Source organism: Natator depressus, chromosome 2 (genome assembly GCF_965152275.1).
Source record: "Natator depressus isolate rNatDep1 chromosome 2, rNatDep2.hap1, whole genome shotgun sequence".
Taxonomy (NCBI): domain Eukaryota; kingdom Metazoa; phylum Chordata; order Testudines; family Cheloniidae; genus Natator; species Natator depressus.
In genome coordinates, this window is record NC_134235.1 from 7,121,475 (window position 1) to 7,146,994 (window position 25,520).

At 45.4% G+C, this 25,520-nt stretch overlaps 1 protein-coding gene across 10 annotated transcripts in view; it reads left to right on the top strand.

The window, feature by feature from the left end:
• The window catches only part of TSNARE1 (t-SNARE domain containing 1), a 695,137-nt gene that overhangs the window by 96,533 nt on the left and 573,084 nt on the right, over positions 1-25,520 (top strand). The window contains exon 1 of one of the 10 annotated variants that reach the window (XM_074943769.1): positions 4,100-4,241. The exons of the other annotated variants lie outside the window; for them this stretch is intronic. The gene's annotated coding sequence lies outside the window, so the exon portion shown is untranslated. Of the gene's footprint in view, positions 1-4,099; positions 4,242-25,520 lie in introns of those variants that run through there. 10 annotated transcript variants of the gene reach the window in all.

The window sequence follows — 25,520 nt, forward strand, 5'->3', positions numbered from 1 at the left end:
TATGTGAGTTCAAAAATAATTAGATAACGTCATGGAGGATGGGTCCATCAATGGTTGTTAGCGAAGATGGTCAGGGATGCAATCCCATGCTTTGGGTGTCCCTAAGCCTCTGACTGACAAATGCTGGAACTGAACAATAAGGGGATGGATCTTTTGAAAAATGCCCTTTTCTGTTCCTTTCCTTTGAAGCATCTGGCATTGGCCACTGTTAGAAGACATTTCAGTAGTGGTTGCACTAGTGCCAATGAAAGAGGTAATATAACCTCTCTACCATAGTCACCGACTCTGTGGGTGCTCCGGGGCTGGAAAAAAATAGTGGATGGTCAACACCCACTGGCAGCCCTGTGGCTCAGCACCTCCCCCCACCCCCGGTGCTTCCTGCCCACCTGCAGCCCTGCTGATTGGCTCCTCCTTCTCCCTCCCAGCGCCTCCCACCTGCCATGATCATCTGTTCCGTGGTTTGCAGGAGGCGCTCAGGGGGAGGGGAAGGAGCGGGAGCAGGAAGAGTTGTGGTTGGAGCGGGAAGAGGTGGGGTGGGTTGGGGAGTTGGAGGAAGGGGTGGGGCCTGGGGCGGAGTGGGGGTCGAGTACCCCCCGGGATCTGAGTAAGTTGATGCCTATGTGTTCTACTCCTACTTGAGATTCTCCTGTTTATGCAACCAAGAATTGCATTAGCCTTTTTGGCCATGGCATCTCACTAGGAGCTCATGTTCAGCTGATTATCCCCTACGACCACCAAATCTTTTTCAGAGTTGCTGCTTCCCAGAATAGAGTCCCTTATCCGGCATACATGGCATACATGGCATACATTCTTGGTTCCTAGATGTATATGTTTACATTTAGTCATATTAAAAGACATATTGTTTGTTTCACCCAGCTTACCAAGCAATGTAGGTCACTCTGTCAGTGACCTGTCCCTCCCCCAATTTTTGTGGTGTTTGCATTTTTTATCAGTCATGATTTTATGTTTTCTTCCAGGTCATTGATAAAAATGTTAAATTGCGTAGGGCCAAGAACCGATCCCTGTGAACCCCACTGGAAACACTGATTCAGAATTGCATTTTGAGACCTATTATCAGGTCCCCACTCAATCATTATATCTCAGTACTAAATATGCCCAGATTTTTTAACCTTTCCTCACAGGTCAGGTTTTCTAAACCTTTTGTCATTCTTGTTGTTCTCTTTTGGACTCTGTCCAATTTGTCCATATCTTTCTTAAAGTGTGACACCCACTGTGGGACCCAGTACTTTAGCTTTCAGCACTGCCGAGCAGAGCGGAATAGTTATCTTCCATGTCTTATCTACCACACTTCTTTTAATACACCACAGAAACATGTTAACCCTTTTCTCAACTGCATCAGATTGTTGGCTCATATTCAATTTTTGATCAACTATAACCCCCAGATCCTTTTCAGCAGTACTACTGCCTTGCCAGTTGTTCCCCATTTTTTTAATTGTGCATTTGATTTTTCCTTCCTAATTGTCGTACTTTCCACTTGTCTTTATTGAATTTCATGTTGTTTGTTTCAGACTAGTTCTCTAATTTGTCAAGGTTGTTTTAAATTCTGTTCCTGTCCTCCAAAGTACTTGCAACCCGTCCTAGCTTGGTGTCACCTGGAAATTTTATAAGCATTCTCTCCACTCCATCATCAAAATCATTAGTGAAAATATTGTATAGTAATGGACCCAGGACAGACCGCTGGAGGATCTCACTAGATACATCCTCCCAGTTTGGCAGCGGACCATTGATAACTACTCCTTGAATATGGCTTATTAACCAGTTGCGCATCCACTTTATAGTAATTTAATCTAGACCTCATTTGCCTAGTTTGCTTATGAGAATGTTAGACTATGCCAGAAGCCTTACTAAAATAAAGATATATCACATCTACTGCTTTGCCCCCATCCACTAGGTTAGTAGCCCGGTCAGATAATTTTTTTTCCTCTAATTATTTTGTGGGACTTTTCTTGACGAGAAAATGTAGGAAGCCCTAAATAGTAACCATTAGCATATAGGGTAGTGTCCCTGTCCAGAGGAGGTGGAGAGCGTGATGGCTTTTTCTGGGTATTTTTGTTTGTTTATTGTCTGGCCAATGGGAATTGTTAACTCTTTTTGATTTTAATGCTGCCAGCTGGCAGGCTTACTTTATCAGTGTTTTGGTTCTTGGGGCTGCTGGCTTAAGTTTTAATTAGGGCACTCCAAGCTTCTGTAGGGGTGTCTCTTCTTTAAAATTTGGTTAAAATGTTTTCTTTTGAAATTGACGTGCAATGCCTAGCCAGTAGGGTGAATTAAGGACACAGAAACCCTGATGGGAACAGCAGTCAGACTTTTCCCCCATGGTTTTTAATTTATTTGTTTTTAAATCTTGATGTTCACAGTTCTTACGTCAGCCCTACCGGAAGCTTGGAATTAATTTTTCCTTATTCCATCAGTCTCATTCATGTTTTGGTTTGTCACCACAATTGACTGATCCCTGGGAACTTCCCCTTTCCTTACCTCTGCTCCTCTCTCGTGCATGTCCATCATTGGGGCCAAGTTTGGAGCTTGGCCCCACAGAAGAATGGGGTTTCAAAACACTTGACAAATGGTTAGGCAGCTGGTGTGCTGTGAACTCTGGTTGTACACATACTGTAATTGACTCCCGTTACATTGTGCTGCCTGTCTGTTGTATCTATTTGTTGTCTCATTTTATGCTTGGACCAGAAGCTGTTTGTGGCATGCACGCTGTCTGTGTGTGTGTGTGTGTGTGTGTGTGTGTGTGTAAGAACGCATGTGCAGTGCAATGGAGACCTAATCCCTGGCTGGGGCCTCTAGGTGCTACCATAATACAAATAAGAAACAATTTTCTGTGCCCAGTGTATATGTAGGGTATGGCTCCTAAATCAAAGCTCTGATCTAAAGAGTGCACCTTGGTGCGGTTCACATCTTCTCGCTGTGTGCCTGTCTGCTAAGCCAAGGAAAGCCAGTGTTTATTGCACGCTGTCTACCGTAACTCCAAGGGAGTGAACGGGATTCTCTTCTGCCTAGTGCACAGCATCATCAGCTCAGTTCCAGCTGTGGCTTCGTTTGCTGTTGGCTGTGATGTATGGGTACAGGAAGAAGAGCCTGATTTTCGGCTCTTGGGCCAAGCGGCAATGAAACAGATACATCTTGTTTTGATTTGCCAAAGGAGAGAATTTTAACATAGAAGTGAGGGAGGGACAAATTACTATGAAACAAGGGTATGTCCTTTTTGGATTCTTTTTCCTGACCACGGCTGCACTGAACCTGGGAAAGCCAGAACTATGGCCCCAATTCAGCAAACGGGGTGTGTGTGTGTGTGTGTGTGTGTGTGTGTGTGTGTGTCTAAAAGTCCCATGGGACTTCAGCATGCGCTTACAGTTAAGCGTGTGCTTTAGGTTCTTTAACGAATCGGGATCTGTATGTCTTTGAAATTTCATGTCTTCCCTGCTTCTACTCCCCCTTGGACACCTTTACCCCCTATTGGAGTGGGCATCTCAAAGTTTCTCCTGTTGGCCTTCTTTTTGAGTACTGGACTCTGTATTTTGTTCATTTTCTTCAGTCAGGTTCCATCTTGGTTCTGGGGTGGGTACGGCTGGGCTGGAGGTAAGGTTGCCGCCGCCTTTTCCAGTCCAGGACACACTCATTGACACACAGGGTCATTTTGCTCGTTCCACATTATTTTCAGGACAATGCAATGGTCCTGGGCGTGGGATTTCCCATATAGACTTGGCAGAGTCTTGCTAAATTTGCGTTGGGTTGTGGCCCTACCTGGCTTATGCCAATAGTTTAATCCTTGCTGGATCCCATAGTAATTCCCAGTCCTGGGGATAAAGTGCCAGAACAAGGACTCTGTGGTGGTGTAGATCCTGCTTGAACAATGTGTGCAGTGTATTAATCCATGAAGATATAAAATACACAGTTTCCTCGGGTTACCTCTGACATAGGTAGCCCTGTTGTTGTTCCCACAGAGTCCGGAGGAGACCAAGCCTGTGTTTCTGGTGCGGTTTACCTGAGAATTTTGGATAGACCTGTCCCTGGGGACAAATGGCTGTTGCAATTCCTTTTGTGTAGGGAGGTGTCTGAAGGAGAGCTCGGGGCAACTTTCCATCACTGTGAGCAAATTTCAGGCCACATGCTCCTGGAGAAGAGGTTTGAAAGAAGCACCGCGGGTACTGTATGTTCCTGGGCTGGGAGAGAATTCAAATAACACGGGAAGCTGGTAACGCTTACCCTTGGCCGTGAGTATTTTGAAAATAATATCTAATAGAACACCGCACAGTGTCATTCCAGCGGGATCATGCTCTACTGTCCTAGCGAGATGGGAGTCTGCTTTTGGTTATAGGTTTTATGGTGGAGGAGACCTGTGAAAATGTCTGGTTTGCTCTGTAGAGAGGCTGAATATTGATGAGAGATGCTTCTTGCCATGCTGTGTGGGAAAGAAGGCAGGCTTAAGTTTGCTGAATTTCAGAAGTGTGCACACACTTGTCAATATCTGGCTCCCAATAACATGCTCTTGAATATTTTTCAGAGTTTATTTTTTGGTAATGTGTGTGTGAACTTCAAAAATACATTATTTGGCTTATAAACCTTAGCTCTGGAGTGGAGCATTTATGTATGTAAAAAACCCACACGACCACACCACACCTGCTGATATATGAAATGGATATACAGGGATATGTGGAAGGAAAACTAGACATACACTTTTAAGTACCACTGAAATTCAGGGGACTAGGAGAAATTTTGGGGTAACAGGCTCCAGACTGATGGCTCTGGAATCTGAAATCCTCTTTCTATCTACAGAACAGGTTCAATATCGTCAATACTTTGTAGGGAAAAATAGGGACAATTGGCATTTGCCATGGGAAAAATACTGTTGTCGTAAAACTTTCGTACATCACTAAAGGAAATCCTGCCATTGAGTTTTTGCAGAAGCTATTGTATTTACTACCATGTTAATATACTGGAATGAAGCTGTATTAAAATAGTATAGTGAAGTCATAGTGACCGACCATGGTATTTGTGTAGAAACTCTACTATTATTTACCAACAGTCAAACACACAATATTGTGTGAAGATGTTGTGTAATATTTGCTATAGTCCACAGTACTGTCCCATTTACCATAGTGTGCTGAGGCATGTGCTATAAGTACACTGTAATTAGTAAAAAGAAAAGGAGGACTTGTGGCACCTTAGAGACTAACCAATTTATTTGAGCATAAGCTTTCGTGAGCTACAGCTCACTTCATCAGATGCATGCAGTGGAAAATTTCCACATGCATCCGATGAAGTGAGCTGTAGCTCACGAAAGCTTATGCTCAAATAAATTGGTTAGTCTCTAAGGTGCCACAAGTCCTCCTTTTCTTTTTGCGGATACAGACTAAGACGGTTGCTACTCTGAAAACTGTAATTAGTGTAACTTACACTGTAATGGTCTGTCCTGAAACCTACAGTTAGAAACATAGGCTGTGATAGAAACTCCACGGAAGTCAAGGGAAAGACTTACACTGATGTCCATTGGGCTTTACTTTGGACACGTAAAGCAGTGCCACTGTCATGCAGCCCTTACTCCTGTGAGTAGTACCTTTTAAACGGGAAGATATGGTTGTTAAAGACTGTTTTATTTGCTGTGCTTTTACTTTAGTTTCTATAATAAAATGTCTCATCATAATCATACTGTGTGGTGTAGTATTTGGGTTATAAGACATTGCACTGTATAAAATTTATCTTAATTGACTAGTAATAATGGCAGCTTTTCCCAGTGGGTATTTTTCTGCTGTAGGGTGCTGGTCTCTATGGGGCTGATCTGACCTTCCTTACTTTAGGAAAATTCCCACAGCCTATAATAGGATAAGGAGTAGCCTGTTAATTCATCCTCCTTTTTAGACCAGTGATCAAGCTTCTATAAGTGACAGTTCTGAATGTCACCTTGTCATTTGTTCTTATTTGAGTAGGATCATGAAGAAACCCCATATTCTTTAGTGTGTCCAAAATATGCTTTACAAATAAAAGGTAAGGTTCCTGCCCCACAGGTCCTCCATTTTGATTTTAGATGGGACACAAGCGAGGGTGATGTGCTAGTGCAAGGGCGGTGGGGTGAGGAAGCAGACCCCAATTTATCAAAGCACTTAAGCGTGTGCTGAAGCCTCATTGTGCCCTTAAGAACTCCCGTGCTGGGATGTCCAATCTTGGTATTACAAAGGCACATCTTTACAATTTGCCACGAGTTTCAAGGCAGCACCTACTTTACATATATGCATTTGCATAATTTTTAAATGAAAAATGTAGCAGTGTTATTTGCTTGTATGTGTGTCTTCCTTGGTTCTGGGAGGGGAATTATTTATTGTTGAATGTCAGCAGCCCCAAAGCAACCTCAGAAACCTTGATCAGTTTTGCTTCCACTCTGCGGTTAAAGGGAAGGAACAGTTACAAGCCACAGTTTAGGGCTCTTGTGGGCTGCATCCAGTTTTTATATTGGTCAAAATTCACTGCCATTTGTTTCTAGCTCAGTGAGAAATTCCCTGTGATTGAGGATGTGGCTGTTACTTAGCATTTTCAGGACAGTGCTATATGTTTGTACAACACTTCTAGACTGCAAAGAGCTATGTAAGTGCCATGTACTAATGTTCCCATTTTACAGGTGGGGATACTGAGGCACAAACCCATGTTCTCAAAGAGAGAGCAGAGCCAGGTCTAGATAAATTCTTGGCTCCCAGCCCTGTGCTCAGAGCTCTGGAGTTTGCTGTTTATCTGAATGCTCTGCCCAGAGGTTTCTTTGCTGGTGGTATGGATGCTATTTAAGCACCAGCACTCATTAATATTTTTCTCCTCTGTTAGTGGATAGGGCTTCCTTTTCACAAGCTTTCTCAATTTTTGAAGCCTTCCAAGGCCAAAATATGACAGAACAATGATTCTTGGTTGAGCACTGTGTTTTTACCCTTCTATTATGTTCTTTTGTTGTCTTCATTCAGTGGATCACAGGCACCTGATGGGAAATAGTAGGGGAAAAGACCAAATCAAAACTTCCATCAAATTCCGTTCTTTTTAATGTTCTTCCCCACATAAAAAGGTGACACATAATCAATCTTCCAGTGACCCCAGCTTTTGTGCTCAGCGGCCTTTTGCTTGGATGTCGTCATTTTCTAAGTGCAGGTATCACTCTTGGGCTTTAAGTGTGCTTTTGAATGTGGTTGTTTAACAATACCTCTGCAGGATAACACTTTTCATCAGAGGTGCATTTGACAAACATGAATTAACTAAGTCTCCTTATCCCCTTTTGCAAAGGTATGACCCCCCCTTTTACAGGTAGGTGAACGGAGGGATAGGAGTTAAGTGGCTTGACCAAGGCCACATTAGTGAGTGAATGGCAGGGTTAGGAAGACCCAGAAGTCCTGACTTTTGCAAGATAGCATTCCCTTGTTTGTTGCTGAATTTGAAATTGCTGCAAATTTTTGCATGTTCCCAAGTATCCTTTGCTTTTGACTCTGGCTCCTTCCTCCCCTCCTTTCTTTCACTTCTTTTCTGCCTTTTCATATTTTTTGTTGTCTTCATGATGGGCTGAGAAATGGAATTACTCCTGGGGGAATTCTGCACCCCTGTGGGGATGCAGAATTCATACCCTCTTCAGATTTCGTGGCTCCCCCGCAGAAAAATGGGGGAGCAAAGAAATCTGTGGGGAGCAGACATTCCTTCCCCTGGCAGCCCGGGCGCGTCTGCTGGGAGCAGCCAGCAGCAGAGAGCAGATCACCGTGGTGGGGGGAGGAGGGAGGGTCTGTGTGTGTGTGTGTGTGTGTGTGTGAGCATCCATGGAGAGACGTTAAGGGGGTGGGGCTGGGCGCCTGCCTGCGTGCGAACCAGTCGGAGAGAGGGTATGGCTACACTTGCAGATGTAGAGCTCTTTGAGTTAAACCCGCCTTCGGAGAGCGCAGAAGGGAAAGCACTGCAGTCTGTCCACACTGACTGCTGCAAGCACACTGGCGTGGCCACATTTGCGGCACTTGCAGCGGCATTGGGAGCGGTGCATTATGGGCCTCTGTCCCACAGAGCACCTCTTCCCATGCTGGCGCTGTGGCTTGTAGGAAGGGGGTGGGGGGTATTCTGGGTCCCGTCCCAACGCCACGTGATGCATCGGTTCGTATCCCAGCAATCCCTGTGCTTCCGTCCACATTTGGCACCATCTTTCAGTGTTTTTTGTACTGCGCGCTCTGTCTTCCCTTTCGGTCTGCGGGAACGGAGCCCGAACTGCTTCAGAGTATGCTGATGAGTCTCGCCAACATGTCACGTCTGGCAGTCGAGTTATTCCTTATGATCCAAAGTGACAGTGAGGCCTCTGACGATATCGACTGTAGTAACGCATATGACACGAGTTTGCTTGTGGCATTCACGGACGTGCTCACCACCGTAGAACGCCACTTTGGGGCTCGGGAAACAAGTGCTGAGTGGTGGGATCACAGGGCTGGGTGGTGAAGCTACAGGTGTTGGAGGCAGCTGATGGTGGTAAGAACGCGGATGTTGGGGAAAGTGGGTTGGAGGTGACATGGGAGCACAAGGGAAAGAGTTTTGGGACAAGGGCTGCAGTGGGGGTCGCGCACGATAGTGTTCTGCCTGCATGGCGACGAGCGCCTGGATCGAGTCTGCTTGGTGCTCCATTATGCTTATCAGCCGATCCGTGCTTTGCTGCTGAAGCACCGTGTTTTTGTGCCGGCGCGCCTCATTCTGCTGACGGATCCTCCTTTCACTGTCCCGCCACTCCTGCCCTTTTCGATTTTCATTACTTGAATGCTGCATGACTTCATGCAACATATCTTCCTTGCTTCTACGTGTTTCAGAGAAGCAGCTGTGTTAGTCTGTGCTCGCAAAAAGAAAAGGAGGACTTGTGGCACCTTAGAGACTAACAAATGTGTTTGAGCATAAGCTTTCGTGAGCTACAGCTCACTTCATCGGATGCATGCAGTGGAAAATACAGTGGGGAGATTTTATATACACAGAGAACATGTAACAATGGGTGTTACCATACAGACTGTAACAAGAGTGATCAGGAAAGGTGAGCTATTACCAGCAGGAGAGCCGGGGGCGGGGGCGGAAGGGGGAAGGAACCTTTCATAGTGATAATCAAGGTGGGCCATTTCCAGCAGTTGACAAGAATGTGTGAGGAACGGGGGGGAGGGGGGGGAATAAACAAGGGGAAATAGTTTTACTTTGTGTAATGACACATCCACTCCAAGTCTTTATTCAAGCCTAAGTTAATTGTATCCAGTTTGCAAATTAATTCCAATTCAGCAGTCTCTCGCTGGAGTCTGTTTTTGAAGTTTTTTTTGTTGAAGAATTGCCACTTATAGGTCTGTAATCGAGTGACCAAAGAGATTGAAGTGTTCTCCGACTGGTTTTTGAATGTTATAATTCCTGACGTCTGATTTGTGTCCATTTATTCCTTTACGTAGAGACTGTCCAGTTTGGCCAATGTACATGGCAGAGGGGCATTGCTGGCACATGGAGGCTTCTACGTGGCCTATTTCTGATTCTTTGGAGTCTTTTGGCCGGTGATAACACAGACAGCTGAGATCTCAAGGTTGCATCTGTAAAGGCAAAATGCAACACTTAACAGAGGCAGCATTGTTCACACCAGACAGAGCAATGATTCCCCTGTACTTAAGGGCAAGCACAGTCTACACAACGGCATAATTTGCCTGTCCCAAAGCGAGCACACATAACCCACAGGAGCCCCAAAATGGTGAGTAAGCACAGGGTCAAGCATGACAGATTGTTTCACGACTGTATTGTCCTCTGGGTTTCTGTGCCTTGGGGAGAGCCAACAGCGGCAGGGGACCCCTATACTGAACACTGTCCCCACATTTTCCACACGAGTTCGTCCTGGAAGATATCTCGCTGCTGAGGGTGACCTGGGAAACAAGGGAGGGTCTTCTACTGCAATGCGGATTCCGCCCTGGCCCGTATGCAGCTTGCCTGTGTGCAGCAATGGTCCCCCCGCCCCCCACGGCACAGTGGTGCGGACAAGTTGGCCTTACTGGGACGAGAAACACAGTGGCTCTCTCGAGAAACCTGCGCAAGCACATTGCCCAAGTTCTGGATGAGACCTTTGAAGAGATCACTGAGGCCGATTACCATGATGTGAGAGAGCACATCAACGCCCTATTCCACATCTAGGCATGCATGCAGCCCTAAGCCTCCTCACCCCAAGAGCCCGCACTGAATAACTTCCTTCCCAAAATAAAAGCTGCTGACCTGGAACCTCCTCTGGTGTTTGTCCTTCCCCAAGCACCGGCCGCCACGACTGGCTACCTTCTTCCTAGCTTGAGAACAGCTCCTGGTTGCATGCATCTAGGGATTCTGGAGTGTCTTCCTCTGCCTCAGCACCCTCACTCCCACTTTGCTCCTCCTCCTCCTCCTGCCTTGTTGGACTGGGCTCTGAGGTGTCCATGGTGGTACTCGGAGTGGAGGTGGGGTCGCCCCCAAGTATCACCTCCAGCTCTTTGTAGAAATGGCAGGTCGCGGGGGCAGCACCGGAGCGGCTGTTTGCCTCATGGGCTTTGCAGTAGGCATTCCGCAGTTCATAGAATCATAGAATAACAGAGTTGGAAGGGACCTCTGGAGGCCATCTAGTGCAACCCCCTGCCCAGAGCAGGACCAATCCCAACTAAATCATCCCAGCCAGGGCTTTGTCAAGCCTGACCTTAAAAACTTCTAAGGAAGGGGATTCCACCACCTCCCTAGATAACGCATTCCAGTGTTTCATCACCTCCTAGTGAAAAAGTTTTTCCTAATATCCAACCTAAACCTCCCCCACTGCAACTTGAGACCATTACTCCTTGTTCTGTCATCTGCTATCACTGAGAACAGTCTAGATCCATCCTCTTTGGAACCCCCTTTCAGGTAGTTAAAAGCAGCTATCAAATCCCCCCTCACTCTTCTCTTCCGTAGACTAAACAATCCCAGTTCCCTCAGCCTCTCCTCATAAGTCATGTGTTCCAGTCCCCTAATCATTTTTGTTGCCCTTCGCTGGACTCTCTCCAATTTCTTCACATCCTTCTTGTAGTGTGGGGCCCAAAACTGGACACAGAACTCCAGATGAGGCCTCACCAGTGTCGAATAGAGGGGAACGATCACGTCCCTCGATCTGCTGGCAAAGCCCCTACTTATACACCCCAAAATGCCATTGGCCTTCTTGGCAACAAGGGCACACTGTTGACTCATATCCAGCTTCTCGTCCACTGTCACCCTAGGTCCTTCTCTGCAGAACTGCTGCCTAGCCATTCGGTCCCTAGTCTGTAGTGGTGCACTGGATTCTTCCGTCCTAAGTGCAGGACTCTGGACTTGTCCTTGTTAAACCTCATCAGATTTGTTTTGGCCCAATCTTCCAATTTGTCTAGGTCTCTCTGTATCCTATCCGTACCCTCCAGTGTATCTACCTCTCCTCCCAGTTTAGTGTCATCCGCAAACTTGCTGAGGGTGCAATCCACACCATCCTCCAGATCATTTATGAAGATATTGAACAAAACCGGCCCCAGGACTGACCCTTGGGGCACTCCACTTGATACCGGCTGCCAACTAGACATGGAGCCATTGATCACTACCCGTTGAGCCTGACAATCTAGCCAACTTTCTACCCACCTTGAAGTGCATTCATCCAGCCCATACTACTTTAACTTGCTGGCAAGAATACTGTGGGAGACCGTGTCAAAAGCTTTGCTAAAGTCGAGGAATAACACGTCCACTGCTTTCCCTTCATCCACAGAACCTGTTATCTCATCATAGAAGGCAATTAGATTAGTCAGGCATGACTTTCCCTTGGTGAATCCATGCTGACTGTTCCTGATCACTTTCCTCTCCTCTAAGTGCTTCAGAATTGATTCCTTGAGGACATGCTCCATGATTTTTCAGGGGACTGAGGTGAGGCTGACCGGCCTGTAGTTCACAGGATCATCCTTCTTCCCTTTTTTAAAGATGGGCACTACATTAGCCTTTTTCCAATCTTCCGGGACTTCCCCCGATTGCCATGAGTTTTCAGAGATAATGGCCAATGGCTCTGCAATCATATCCGCCAATTCCTTTAGCACTCTCGGGTGCAACGCATCCGGCCCCATGGACTTGCGCACATCCAGTTTTTCTAAATAGTCCCAAACTACTTCTTTCTCCACAGAGGGCTGGCCACCTTATCACCATGCTGTGCTGCCCAGTGCAGTAGTCTGGGAGCTGACCTTGTTTGTGAAGACAGAGGCAAAAAAAGCATTGAGTACATTAGCTTTTTCCACATTCTCTGTCACTAGGTTGTCTCCCTCATTCAGTAAGGGGCCCACACTTTCCTTGGCTTTCTTCTTATTGCCAGCATACTTGAAGAAACCCTTCTTGTTACTCTTAACATCCCTCGCTAGCTGCAACTCCAGGTGTGATTTAGCCTTCCTGATTTCATTCCTACATGCCCAAGCAATATTTATATACTCATCCCTAAAAAGAAAAGGAGTACTTGTGGCACCTTAGAGACTAACCAATTTGTTTGAGCATAAGCTTTCGTGAGCTACAGCTCACTTCATCGGATGCATCCGATGAAGTGAGCTGTAGCTCACGAAAGCTTATGCTCAAATAAATTGGTTAGTCTCTAAGGTGCCACAAGTACTCCTTTTCTTTTTGCGAATACAGACTAACACGGCTGTTACTCTGGTCATTTGTCCAGTCTTCCACTTCTTGTAAGCCTCTTTTTTGTGTTTAAGATCAGCAAGGATTTCACTGTTAAGCCAAGCTGGTCACCTACTATATTTACTATTCTTTCTACACATCGGGATGGTTTGTCCTTGTAACCTCAATAAGGATTCTTTAAAATACAGCCAGCTCTCCTGGACTCCTTTCCCCCTCATATTATTCTCCCAGGGGATCTTGCCCATCAATTCCCTGAGGGAGTCGAAGTCTGCTTTTCTGAAGTCCAGGGTCCATATTCTGCTGCTTTCCTTTCTTCCTTGTGTCAGGATCCTGAAGTCGACCATCTCATGGTCACTGCCTCCCAGGTTCCCATCCACTTTTGCTTCCCCTACTAATTCTTCCCGGTTTGTGAGCAGCAGGTCAAGAAGAGCTCCTCCCCTAGTTGGTTCCTCCAGCACTTGCACCAGGAAATTGTCCCCTACACCTTCCAAAAACTTCCTGGATTGTCTGTGCACCGCTGTATTGCTTTCCCAGCAGATATCAGGATGATTGAAGTCGCCCATGAGAGCCAGGGCGTGCGATCTAGTAGCTTCTGCGACTTGCCGGAAGAAAGCCTCGTCCACCTCATCCCCCTGGTCCGGTGGTCTATAACAGACTCCCACCACGACATCACCCTTGTTTCTCAGGCTTCTAAATTTAATCCAGAGACTCTCAGGTTTTTCTGCAGTTTCGTACCGGAGCTCTGAGCAGTCATACTGCTCCCTTACATACAGTGCAATTCCCCCACCTTTTCTGGCCGCCCTGTCCTTCCTGAATAGTTTATACCTATCCATGACAGTACTCCAGTCATGTGAGTTATCCCACCAAGTCTCCGTTATTCGAATCACATCATAATTCCCTGACTTTGGCAGGACCTCCAGTTCTCCCTGCTTGTTTCCCAGGCTTTGTGCATTTGTATATAGGCACTTGAGATAACCCGCTAATCGCCCCTCGTTCTCAGTATGAGGCAGGAGCCCTCCCCTCTCACATGCTCCTGCTCGTGCTTCCTCCCAGTATCCTGCTTCCCCACTTACTTCAGGGCTTTGGTCTCCTTCCCCCAGTGAACCTAGTTTAAAGCCTTCACTTTAATCCTGCACTGCAGTGCGTCCTGGTCATTTCCCCTTTCCATCATGACCCTTGATAAGTGCCCGAAGGTATCGTAATTCCTACAGCTGGAGTGCAGCTGGGACTCCCCCCAAAGACTGATGAGGTCCAGCACCTCGCCATTGCTCCATACTGGAGCTCGCCTGGCGCATGGAGGCATGGTCACCTGGAAAGATATGCTGAGAGCACTCCATGCCTGGCTGAGTAAACAGGAAGGGGATTTTCAAATTCCCAGAGAATTTAAAGGGCGGGTTTGACGGTTGGTCACCTGAGGGCAGGGCAGTAGAGTTCAAAGTGATGACCAGAGTGGCTAGAACAGCGATTGTGGGACACTTCTGGAGGCTGATCAGAGCACACTACAGGACCAGGGCGTCCACACTGATGCCGCGGCGCTCCAGCGGGGGCGCAGCAAATGTTATTCCACTCACTGAGGTGGAGTACCAGGAGTGGACCAGCCGTGGAGTTGGAGTGCTCTACGTGCCTTGCCCGTGTGGACGGGGAGTGAGCTAGGGGCCCGGGGCTCCTTTATTGCCCTGTAACTCGCAGGTGTAGCCAAGCCCAGAGACACACTGTTGCTGCATCCCAGGCTTGGAGATGTAGGGCTCTGTGAAGTAGGCTCTGTCCCTGAGGCAGAACAGAAGTGTAACAAATAAGCAGGCAGGCTGCTAATGTTCCCATTGTTAGTTAATTGTTCCCATTCTTAGTCCATTAAGGCTCCTTTACCTTGCCAGAGTGGTGTAAAGGAGCCTTATTGTAAATGACAGTAATGGAATCAGAGTAGCAGCCCTGTTAGTCTGTTTCCGCAAAAAGAACAGGAGTACTTGTGGCACCTTAGAGATTAACAAATTTATCTGAGCATCTACTAACCTAGTGGATGGGGGGAAAGACCATCATAGGGCCTAATCACATCAGCCACACTATCAGAGGCTCATTCACCGGCACATCTACCAATGTGATATATGCCATCATGTGCCAGCAATGCCTCTCTGCCACGTACATTGGCCAAACCGGACAGTCTCTATGTAAAAGAATAAATGGACAAAAATCAGACGTCAAGAATTATAACATTCAAAAACCAGTCGGAGAACACTTCAATCTCTCTGGTCACTCGATTACAGACCTAAAAGTGGCAATTCTTCAACAAAAAAACCTTCAAAAACAGACTCCAGCGAGAGACTGCTGAATTGGAATTAATTTGCAAACTGGACACCATTACATTAGGCTTGAATAAAGACTTGGAGTGGATGTGTCATTCCACAAAATAAAACTATTTCCCCATGTTTATTCCCCTCCCCCACCCCCCACGGTTCCTCACACATTCTTGTCAACTGCTGGAAATGACCCACCTTGATTATCACTACAAAAGGTTTTTTTTTTTTCCTCTCCTGCTGGTAATAGCTCACCTTACCTGATCACTCTGGTTACAGTCTGTATGGTAACGCCCATTGTTTCATGTTCTCTGTGTATATAAAATCTCCCCACTGTATTTTCCACTGAATGCATCCGATGAAGTGAGATGTAGCTCACGAAAGCTTATGCTCAGATACATTTGTTAGTCTCTAAGGTACCACGAGTACTCCTTTTCTTTTTGTAATTTAAGTGAAAATCCAAGATTATAACGGGAATGCAGGGTATTGGTTACCAAGTATTTGTAACTTACCTTTCATGTGTTTAGGAAATGCTGAACAGTTATTGTGAGACTTTTCTCTATGGTAGTTTAAATTACCAAAGTAAGTGAAACTGGTGTCGTTATATAGCATTATTTTGACAAATAAAATATGCAGAATTTTGGATTTTTTGGTGCAGAATTCCCCCAGGAGCATTGAGTGCCTGGCTGTAAATGGAGTGAACCAGAACATGAATTCTTCCCACTAATATTCCTCTGTTTTCTGTAACTCCATTACATGTTCTTTCGTAATTTCTCTTTTAATTTTAAAGAACTCTTTCATTTGAAGACTTTCTGATTCAGACAATATTGATGTGAGTGTCTAATCTCTGCTGAATGAACTTAATTCTTTTTACAGGCAAGACCTTGCAAAGACCTTCCTATTTTCCTCACTGAATATGTATAAAACTTTAATATTAGCTCCATGAGTCTTGCAATGTAGTTTTATTTAAAGATGGGAGTCTTTTCTTTTGTTTTCGGGAAGGAGGTAAGGGAGAACTGTAGGGTGAGGGGATGGGGGCCAGGAATTAAGAGATCAAAAGAAATGTAGATGGTATAAATTGTTCAGAACACCCAACAGAAAATGTGACTCTTTTCTCTATCTACTTATATGGCCTGTGTAAATGTTAATGATTCATCAGCATAATTCCCCTAGGAGATGTGATCTTTATTATCCCCGTTTTACAGATGGGGAACTGAGACAGTGCGATTAAGGCTCCGATTGATTCATCCGTAAACACATGCTTATGCCTCACTGAAATGCGTGGTGTTCAGCACAAGCTCATAGAGACGGCGGATCAGGGCCTGAGTGATTTGGCCCAGGTCACACAGGACATGTCTGGCAAAGCCAGGAACTGAATCCTGGTTTGCTGAGCTCCTCTGCTTTAACCACAAAACCTTTCTTACTTCTTGTTTTCCCTTAAACTGTGTAGAGACTTGTATTTAGAGCGCACTCTGCTAATTACATAGCCCTGAGAAAAAAGAATGGGGAGTACTTGTGGCACCTTAGAGACTAACAAACTCAGTGCTCTACCAAACACTGAGGATGAAAACACCAGTGGACCCCGCAATTGATGGTAGGCGTGAGCCAAAGCCCACTTGTCTAATCTGGATCCCTTTGAATTTGGGAGTGTGTGGTGGTCAGTGTTGAATTCCCGGATTCAAACTCACTGCTTCCGTTTTGGTTCTGAGTTTCCTCCCAAACCAAAAGGGGTCTGTGTTGCAAGTTCCCCCTCTTCCCAAAATGTTGTCATGATCTGTTTGCCAGTTGACCATCTGACTGCTACCTTTACCCCAAGGGTGGCTGCATTTCAGTGGCAACCTTATTCCAGCCCATGTATCGCAATAATGATTTTTGCTTCTGTGGTTCCTCTCATCATAGAATCTCAAGCTGCTTTGCTATAAGGTAGGTCAGTATTATTCCCATGTGTTTTATAGATGGGGAAACTGAAGTACAGAATGTAAGAGATTTTCCAAGGCCTCATGTGTTAGTTATGAGGCCATCCTATCCCTATATACTGTATAAACCACTTTGAGATCAGTTGGGCTCAAAGACCCTCTGTAATGTAAAGAGGAATAACTTTCAGTGAACTTATTTGTTCTTTGGAATTATGGTTGGCATAACTCAAGTTTTTAATAATTTCAGCAGATAATATTAATGTTTATCTTACAGCATTTTAAATCGATTACATTTTTGCAGTTGCAGGACATTTTTGGAGAGGGTCAGGCAATGAGGGAATCTGACAATAATTATGTAATGGTCGTATACCAAAAGATTCAGAAATTGTCATCACATGTCAAAATATACAAAATAAATATCCTTAACTCATACTCCACTATGTTCTCAAGCAGCATTTTTCCTTCTTTGCCTGGCTGTGCATTCCGGTTATTATCAATGGAAATATTTTATTAATCCGTTTGTGTATGCGTATGGTGAAATCGACGTTTACTAACATTTACCAATAAAATCCAATCCTTCGAGCGGGTGAAGTGATAAGCACAAGATGAAAAATTACCCCAAATGCAATAATTAAAGTTAACTCTCCTCTCGGCATTTGGATTTTATTTTATTATTTTGAAAAATGCTCATTTATAGTTGCCCAGAAGAGTTCCATATGTCTCTGTTTGTTAGGACCAGTGGAGCTATGCTGAAAGAACAGCTGCATCAGTCCCATTATAGCTCACAAGCACTGCTGTCTAATTCATTGCCATTACAAAAAGGCTTCTAAAATTATTTTGAACAGTTAACCCCAGAGCTGTCTGCTTCTATTATGTTCATGTCGAAAGTGCCCTCATATTTTGTGAATAGGCTGCCATTAAATTCAGCATCTCCCGCCACTCCCTCCCTCCCGACACCTCATATCCTCTCCTGTCTCACTTGCATATTGCTGGCTTCTTAAGAGAAGTAAGGCAGCAATTTTCTTTCCCTGGAGATCACAAGTGAAATATCAGAAAATAACCCCATTTATGGTGTTTATCATCCCTGGAGGAGAAGCTTTCTTGGATAATTTCTTGTAGAAACTGAGTAAACCTTAACCTCCATGATGTTTAGGAGAGGACTTTTTGCTTTTCATGTCTGAAGGCAGTGGTTGTGTACAGCGGTTTAGGGTTGATTAAAATGTTGGATCTATGTCTTGCAGTGCAGTGATCTCCTTGGGCGAACTGGTGGAATACCCCATTGTTGGGGACACTTCCATGTCTGCTGGATGAAGCACTGTAGGAAACACCATCGGGAACAATCCTGAACTGTCCATGCGGAAAGGGATGCATGTCTTGAAAAAGATGTGACAGGGTCAGGCCAGATGGCTACAGGAGAGTGCTAGAAGGCAGATATATTAGCCCCAGGTTAAGTAGGTCCCTTTTCCCTGGTAAGGTAACAGGGAAGGTTCCGGAACAATCAGGAACCTTCTGGAAACAATTAAGACAGACAGGCTGATTAGAACACCTGCAGCCAATCAAGAAGTTGTTAGAATCAATTAAGGCAGGCTAATCAGGGCACCTGGGTTTAAAAAGGAGCTCACTTCAGTTTGTGGCATACGTGTGAGGAGCTGGGAGCAAGAGGCACTAGGAGCTGAGAGTGAAAACGCGTATTGTTGGAGGACTGAGGAGTACAAGCATTATCAGACACCAGGAGGAAGGTCCTATGGTGAGGACTTCAGTCCCTGGAAAAATTATGGAGCAGGTCCTCAAGGAATCAATTCTGAAGCACTTGGAGGAGAGGAAAGTGACCAGGAACAGTCAGCATGGATTCACCAAGGGAAAGTCATGCCTGACTAATCTAATTGCCTTCTATGATGAGATAACAGGTTCTGTGGATGAAGGGAAAGCGGTGGACGTGTTGTTCCTTGACCTTAGCAAAGCTTTTGACACGGTCTCCCACAGTATTCTTGCCAGCAAGTTAAAGAAGTATGGGCTGGATGAATGGACTATAAGGTGGGTAGAAAGCTGGCTAGATTGTCGGGCTCAACGGGTGGTGATCAATGGCTCCATATCTAGTTGGCAGCCGGTATCAAGTGGAGTGCCCCAAGGGTCGGTCCTGGGGCCGGTTTTGTTCAATATCTTCATAAATGATCTGGAGGATGGTGTGGATTGCACCCTCAGCAAGTTTGCAGATGACACTAAACTGGGAGGAGTGGTAGATACGCTGGAGGGTAGGGATAGGATACAGAGGGCCCTAGACAAATTGGAGGATTGGGCCAAAAGAAATCTGATAAGGTTCAACAAGGACAAGTCCAGAGTCCTGCACTTAGGACGGAAGAATCCCATGCCCCGCTACAGACTAGGGACCGAATGTCTAGGCAGCAGTTCTGCAGAAAAGGACCTAGGGTTACAGTGGACAAGAAGCTGGATATAAGTCAACAGTGTGCCCTTGTTGCCAAGAAGGCCAATGGCATTTTGGGGTGTATAAGTAGGGGCATTGCCAGCAGATCGAGGGACGTGATCGTTCCCCTCTATTCGACACTGGTGAGGCCTCATCTGGAGTACTGTGTCCAGTTTTGGGCCCAACACTACAAGAAGGATGTGCAAAAATTGGAAAGAGTCCAGCGGAGGGCAACAAAAATGATTAGGGGGCTGGAACATATGAGTTATGAGGAGAGGCTGAGGGAACTGGGGATGTTTAGTCTACGGAAGAGAAGAATGAGGGGGGATTTGATAGCTGCTTTTAACTACCTGAAAGGGGGTTCCAAAGAGGATGGCTCTAGACTGTTCTCAGTGGTAGCAGATGACAGAACAAGGAGTAATGGTCTCAAGTTGCAGTGGGGGAGATTTAGGTTGGATATTAGGAAAAACTTTTTCACTAGGAGGGTGGTGAAACACTGGAATGCGTTACCTAGGGAGGTGGTGGAATCTCCTTCCTCAGAAGTTTTTAAGGTCAGGCTTGACAAAGCCCTGGCTGGGATGATTTAATTGGGGATCGGTCCTGCTTTGAGCAGGGGGTTGGACTAGATGACCACCTGAGGTCCCTTCCAACCCTGATATTCTATGATAAAGAAGGTGTTAGGAGGGGGCCATGGGGAAGTAGCCCAGGGAGTTGTAGCTGTCGCACAGCTGTTCCAGGAGGCACTCTAGACAGCTGCATTCCACAGAGCCCTGGGCTGGAACCCGGAGTAGAGGGCGGGCCCGGGTTCCCCTCAAACCTCCCAATTCCTGGTCAGACAGAGGAGAAGCTGACCTGGACTGTGGGTTCACGAAAACGGCCAAACTGAGGGCTGCCGTGAATCTCCGAGGTGAGCAAATCCGCCAATAAGCGCAAGACCCACCAAGGTAGAGGAGGAACTTTGTCACACAGACTAGAGTCAAACCATTAGTTCCTCTCTGATTTGGATGATTTTTTCCCTCCCCCCATTCTTGTAATGACAGAACAAACCTGATTAATGCTCTTTTGGTCTCGTGTCATGGTCCAGAGGGGGAGGTTTGGATTATCCTGCTGTAGAGTTGACAGATCAGCTGTTGAAGAGCTGGGCATGGGGGAAGTAGTATTATTATTTGTATTACTGTAATGCAGTTACAGATGCCCCATGCTGCCTAAAATAATTTCCATTTATTATCCATTAATCTCCTTTGGCTCCCAGGTTTGCTGTAATATTAGACGTCTGTGTAAAAATCCTGACTCCTTAGCTTTAAGAGTGCATTTTCCTAGGCGGTGTTTGTGTCTCTTCCCCGTTGGTTTGCTGGGAGGAAATAAACACGGCAAGATCTGATTTTTCAAAGCAGTGGCTCACTAGGAGGTGTTAGTGCGCCCACCGGTTTACGGACAAGGAAAGAAGACAGCCATCATTGCAATACGAACAATTACTCAGCAGACGTAGTGCATAATGGTCAGAACAGAGGAAATGGAGGCAGGACTCCTGGGTTCCAGGCTGGACCCCTGACTATCCTGGGCAAATCACTTAACTGCTTTGTGCCTCAGTTTCCCCCCTCTCATATGGGGATAATACCTGCCACACAGGGATATTATGAGGATTAGTTAATGTTTAGAGCTTCCTGAAACTGTGAAGCCCCATGTAAAAGCAATGTCTGTTACTTCTCTCACCCATTGTCTGGGGTGGGGCTCGGGGGGCAGCAGCAGCAGTGCCAAGGCAGAAGGCATCACTCCTTACAAGAGACGTCATGGGACTGTTCCTGCTCTCTGTGCGTTTTTTTTTTTTTTTTTTTGCTCCTTCCCTCCCTCTGTCTGCCTTCAGCTTTGTATCCACTGTCAGAGCATGAATAGGTCCCAGCGAGGAAAGAAAATGGAACTGTTTTGGGATCAGTGTCTCCTGGGAGAGAACTAAAGAGATGGCAGTGGGAACAGCAATAGGAGTCCATTATAACAGTAATAAAAGGGAAAGGGGGTTCTACATGTCTCTTGAGGAAATGAGGATCTGACCCTAGCAGAATCCACCTGGATTGTTCCCTGCCTGTCCTGAAATTCCCTTCCTCAGTGAGCTCATCATGATCCTAGTTTTGTTTGACAGCATAGAGTTTTTGCTGGGCAATCTATGTCTTTTGTATTTAATGGACTTATGCTTATCAGCCCATCCTTCCATTTTCCTGCCTGCATTATAGGGTGACTTTTGCTGTGGCTGGAGTGTCATGTCAGTCAGGGCTGGAGCTGAGAATGGGGAAAAGGATTAAAAGCAAGAATCTGTTCTAAGTCGGATGCTCAAGTTCGAAGATGAGCAAGTGGGAGCTGTCAAGCTCATGGTCCGACTACTGCAATGTTGTGTGTCAGGTGCCAAGATTGGATGCTGCACATGTAGCCATACCCCTCTTTGTAGCACACCCACTTGTGCAATGCCATACCAAGGGGCGGGGAGGGATATTGTGATCATCTTATGTCCTTGGCCCCTGTGTCTTCTCTTCCCCCCAAATATAATAAAGCAAACCTTTGAAGTGCACCTCAAGATATGGTTCTCTCCTCAACTCTTTTCCCTTCTTTCTGTATTTTTTGTAGTTCTTACAGTCCTTCATTTGCATTCAGTTGAGAGTCGTGGTAGGAGACCCACAGCGAATGAGACAATACTCAATATACATGGAAACAGGTAGAAGGGTAAGTATCTCTTACCTGACAGGAAACCAGCTTTTCAACTTTTCTGGTGACCAGTCCCCCCAGACGCAGACTTTAAGAACATATTTTCAGCATATACAGAATTCTTACACAGTGTCTGTGCACATGTTTCACAATGATATTGATGACTAGTGTGATACCAGCTTTTATTTGAAACCTCACATGGCACTCTGGTGAACTGGAATATAAACACCAGACTCAGGAGATCCCTGTAACCTCCCTGCACCCCCTTGCCAGGTGGCATTAAGGGGTTCTTTGGGTCACAGGAGGTAAGACACCTATTTTCCTGTCAGGTCATTTCTTTATTGTATGCCTCACAATGTATGCTTATTTTCCTAGTGAGCCACAAATGAAATAAGAGAACGTGAAATTTACAAGAAAGGAAATCTACAAGATGAAAGAAACAGTAGGGCGGGGGAAGGCTGAGGGGGTCCTGTTTATGAATAAAGACAAAGGATTGTACTGGTATATCTTAAGGGGCAAAGAAACAAACTGAGTCCTTCACCTAGGACACAAGCTGACAGCACATCTGTCTCATGAAAGGAGGGTCACAGCTGTAAAGCACTGCAACAATTTTGGGTGAGCATTACTACAAGAGATAAGCGTATCTAGTTAGTTAAGTCTAGGCTCTAGGATGCGTGTTATGATTTTGTTTCCTATGTGACCGTTTGTTTCCAGTACTTCTACTTGTTGTTACTTGAATCTCTGTGCTTTGTTAGATAAACTTGTGTGTGATTTCGGTGTAAAAGTATTGAGGTGCTGTGTGTTCAGTGGAACAGTGGTCTGAGGTGGAACTGGTAAGCCCTGTTTCTTGAGAAGCCGAGAAACTGTGAATATGGCAAGGGTCCAGTGGAACAGGGCTGGACAGTTCAGGGAGACACTTGGGAGGGTTGGATTGTGCCTATGCTAACCTGTAGACAGTGGGACCTCCGGGCCCAGAGGGGAGTGCTTGTTTTGCCTGTGGGTGGTGGAGTTGGGGAGCTGACCTCCGCCAGGGACTGACTAGCCTCTCAGGTGGTAGCAAAGTGCTTCACATCCCTAGGTACTTCTGGCAAGTATCAGAGGTCGTGGTCCATGATGAGGGCTACTATCATCATCATCATGTTCCCATTACGTCTCTGTTGTTTAGGGCAGTGACAAAGCTCCTCCACTCCTGTCTGTTTCTGGCAAGTCTTGCAATGGTTCCCCAGCTGTGCCTCAGGATTTCATCTCGGCTTCCACAGCTCTTCGCCATGCTGCTTTTGGGCAGCCTCATTTTCGCTTGCCTTCAGGTGTCCATCTTATTGCTACTGTGGTTACGGAATCTGTTTCCATGCGAAGCACATGGCCAATCCATCTCCAGTGCTTCCTAGCAATGATGGTGCTCATATCCTCTTGGCTGCACTGTGTCAATAGATCTTGTTTTGAGATTGTTCTGGGCCAAAAGATACGGAGGATTTTGTGAGGGAGGTTGTATGGAATGAAGACAGTTGGGACATGTCAGACTTTCTCATTCCCCAGCATTCTGCACTACAAAGTAATATTGAAAGTACGCAGCTCTGATAACCTTGAGTTTGGTTGAGGGCTACTAGATGCTATGGAAGTACAAACAATAAATAATAACAATAACCCATTGACTTCAGTAGGCTTTGGATCGGGCCTTGAGTGCATACAAATGGGTGCATGCCATTGCATGTGGCTAAATGTGAACGTTTGGCTCCAAATATATTCCTGAGAAACAATCTGCTTAATTTTCCAGCCAAAAGGTAGTGCTGATCGCTGCATTCCTTTTATGGTCAATTTCTGCTGTTCCTAGAGGGAGCGATGATTCGATAGTGCCTAGAACATACACTCATTGAGGAAAGCATGGGCGAGACACCCAGATATGGAGGGATTGAAAAGTCATTGATAATAAGCAAATGGATGCTTTATTTGGATGTGAGCAATATGTGAGCAATGTGAGTATAGTGCCTTTTTTCAAGATTCAAAATGCTTTAAAGAATTACAAATTTGTATACAGGTTTAGCTCTAGTCTTCCATTAGAATAGACAAATACCAAAATCTAAATATATTTACTTTTCCTCATCCCAGAGTTGCAGTCACCTTTGGGATGGGACACAATGTCTGTATAAATTAAAAACTCCAGTAATTAGATTTAATTCCTTTGAGAGGTGAGTGCTCAATGAATGGTGACATAAAGGAAAGAAAAAGGACTTTTTCAAGGCATTTCTTAGAGATGCTGTACATAGCTCTGTCCATGAAGCTGCTGTTTGATCAGTAATCGTTATTTTAGCAATGCTTTTGAGCAGTAAGTCCAGTATGGCATAAGAGAATCAGATGCGCTGTACTCAAAGCCTTGGAGGTCAGACAGTTTACCTTACATTGTAAGGTAAGTTTGTTCAAGTTTGTTTCTTTTGTTCTTTCTTTTAAAAGGAGAAAAAATACTTCCAAGTGAAAGGCACTTACCTCCCTGCTGGACTTTATTCATGGTAAACTTGCAGTTTTAAAATTAGGCCTTTAAAAAAAATAAAAAAAAAAAGTTCATAACACCAAAAAAACTCTTCATCTGCCAAAAGTTTAAAGGTTTAGTTTTCCCCTTTAAAATCAATTAGCAAATTTAAAATGTCATCGATATATATATATATATATATATATATATATATATATATATATATATATATAGGCTGTAGATACACAATGTGAGCGTTCTGCTGGATGTTCTCATTTGGTGGCTGTGCGTGGAATCGGCCGCGGGAATCACATGCTGAGCTTTTCTCGTGAGTCATGCTGCCGCCCGTTAGAAACACTCCAATCCAGCCTTGTAGTTGTGACATACATCATCATCACTTCCCCCCATTCTGTTGGTCTAGTGTCAGTTTCAAACTCCCACTAAGACTGTGTCTACCCTGCAAGTGGAAGGTGTGATTGTACCACGGACAGGGACACCCATTCGAACTGTAATCTAACTTTAACAGCGGTAGTGCGGACCATGGTGACATGGCTTCAGCATAGGCTAGCAACCGGAGTACAAGACCACCGGTCGACCTTGGATATGTACTCCGGTTGCTTGCCCATGTTGAAACCCGTATCACCACATCTATACTGCTGCTGCTGCCTGAGCTAGCTAGATTAAAGCTAGCAAAAGGATGCCTAACTGTATGGCAGTCAGACCTTCGCTTGCAGCATAGACATACCCGAGATGTAAAATAGGCATCCAAGTTTTAGGGTCCCGAGTCTAGGCACCCCACTTGGAAAGTTTTCGGTCCTTTCCAAAAGTGAACACTTCAGCTCTGTTATCCGATTGTCAAGATGGAAGATTCCTGCTGGCTAGCTAAGTTCATACGTGGCCCTTGTCACTGTAGTATATTTCTGCTTTTTAATTAGTGACTGTTACCTATAATGTTCTTTCTGGCATTCAGTGTAGTGATTAGAACACTTTTTGTAAGGCAGTGGAGTTTTCACGTGGCTGTGAATAGTTAAGTTGAAGAACAGGAAGTGAAGGCACTTATAAGCATGCGGTGTTATACCCTG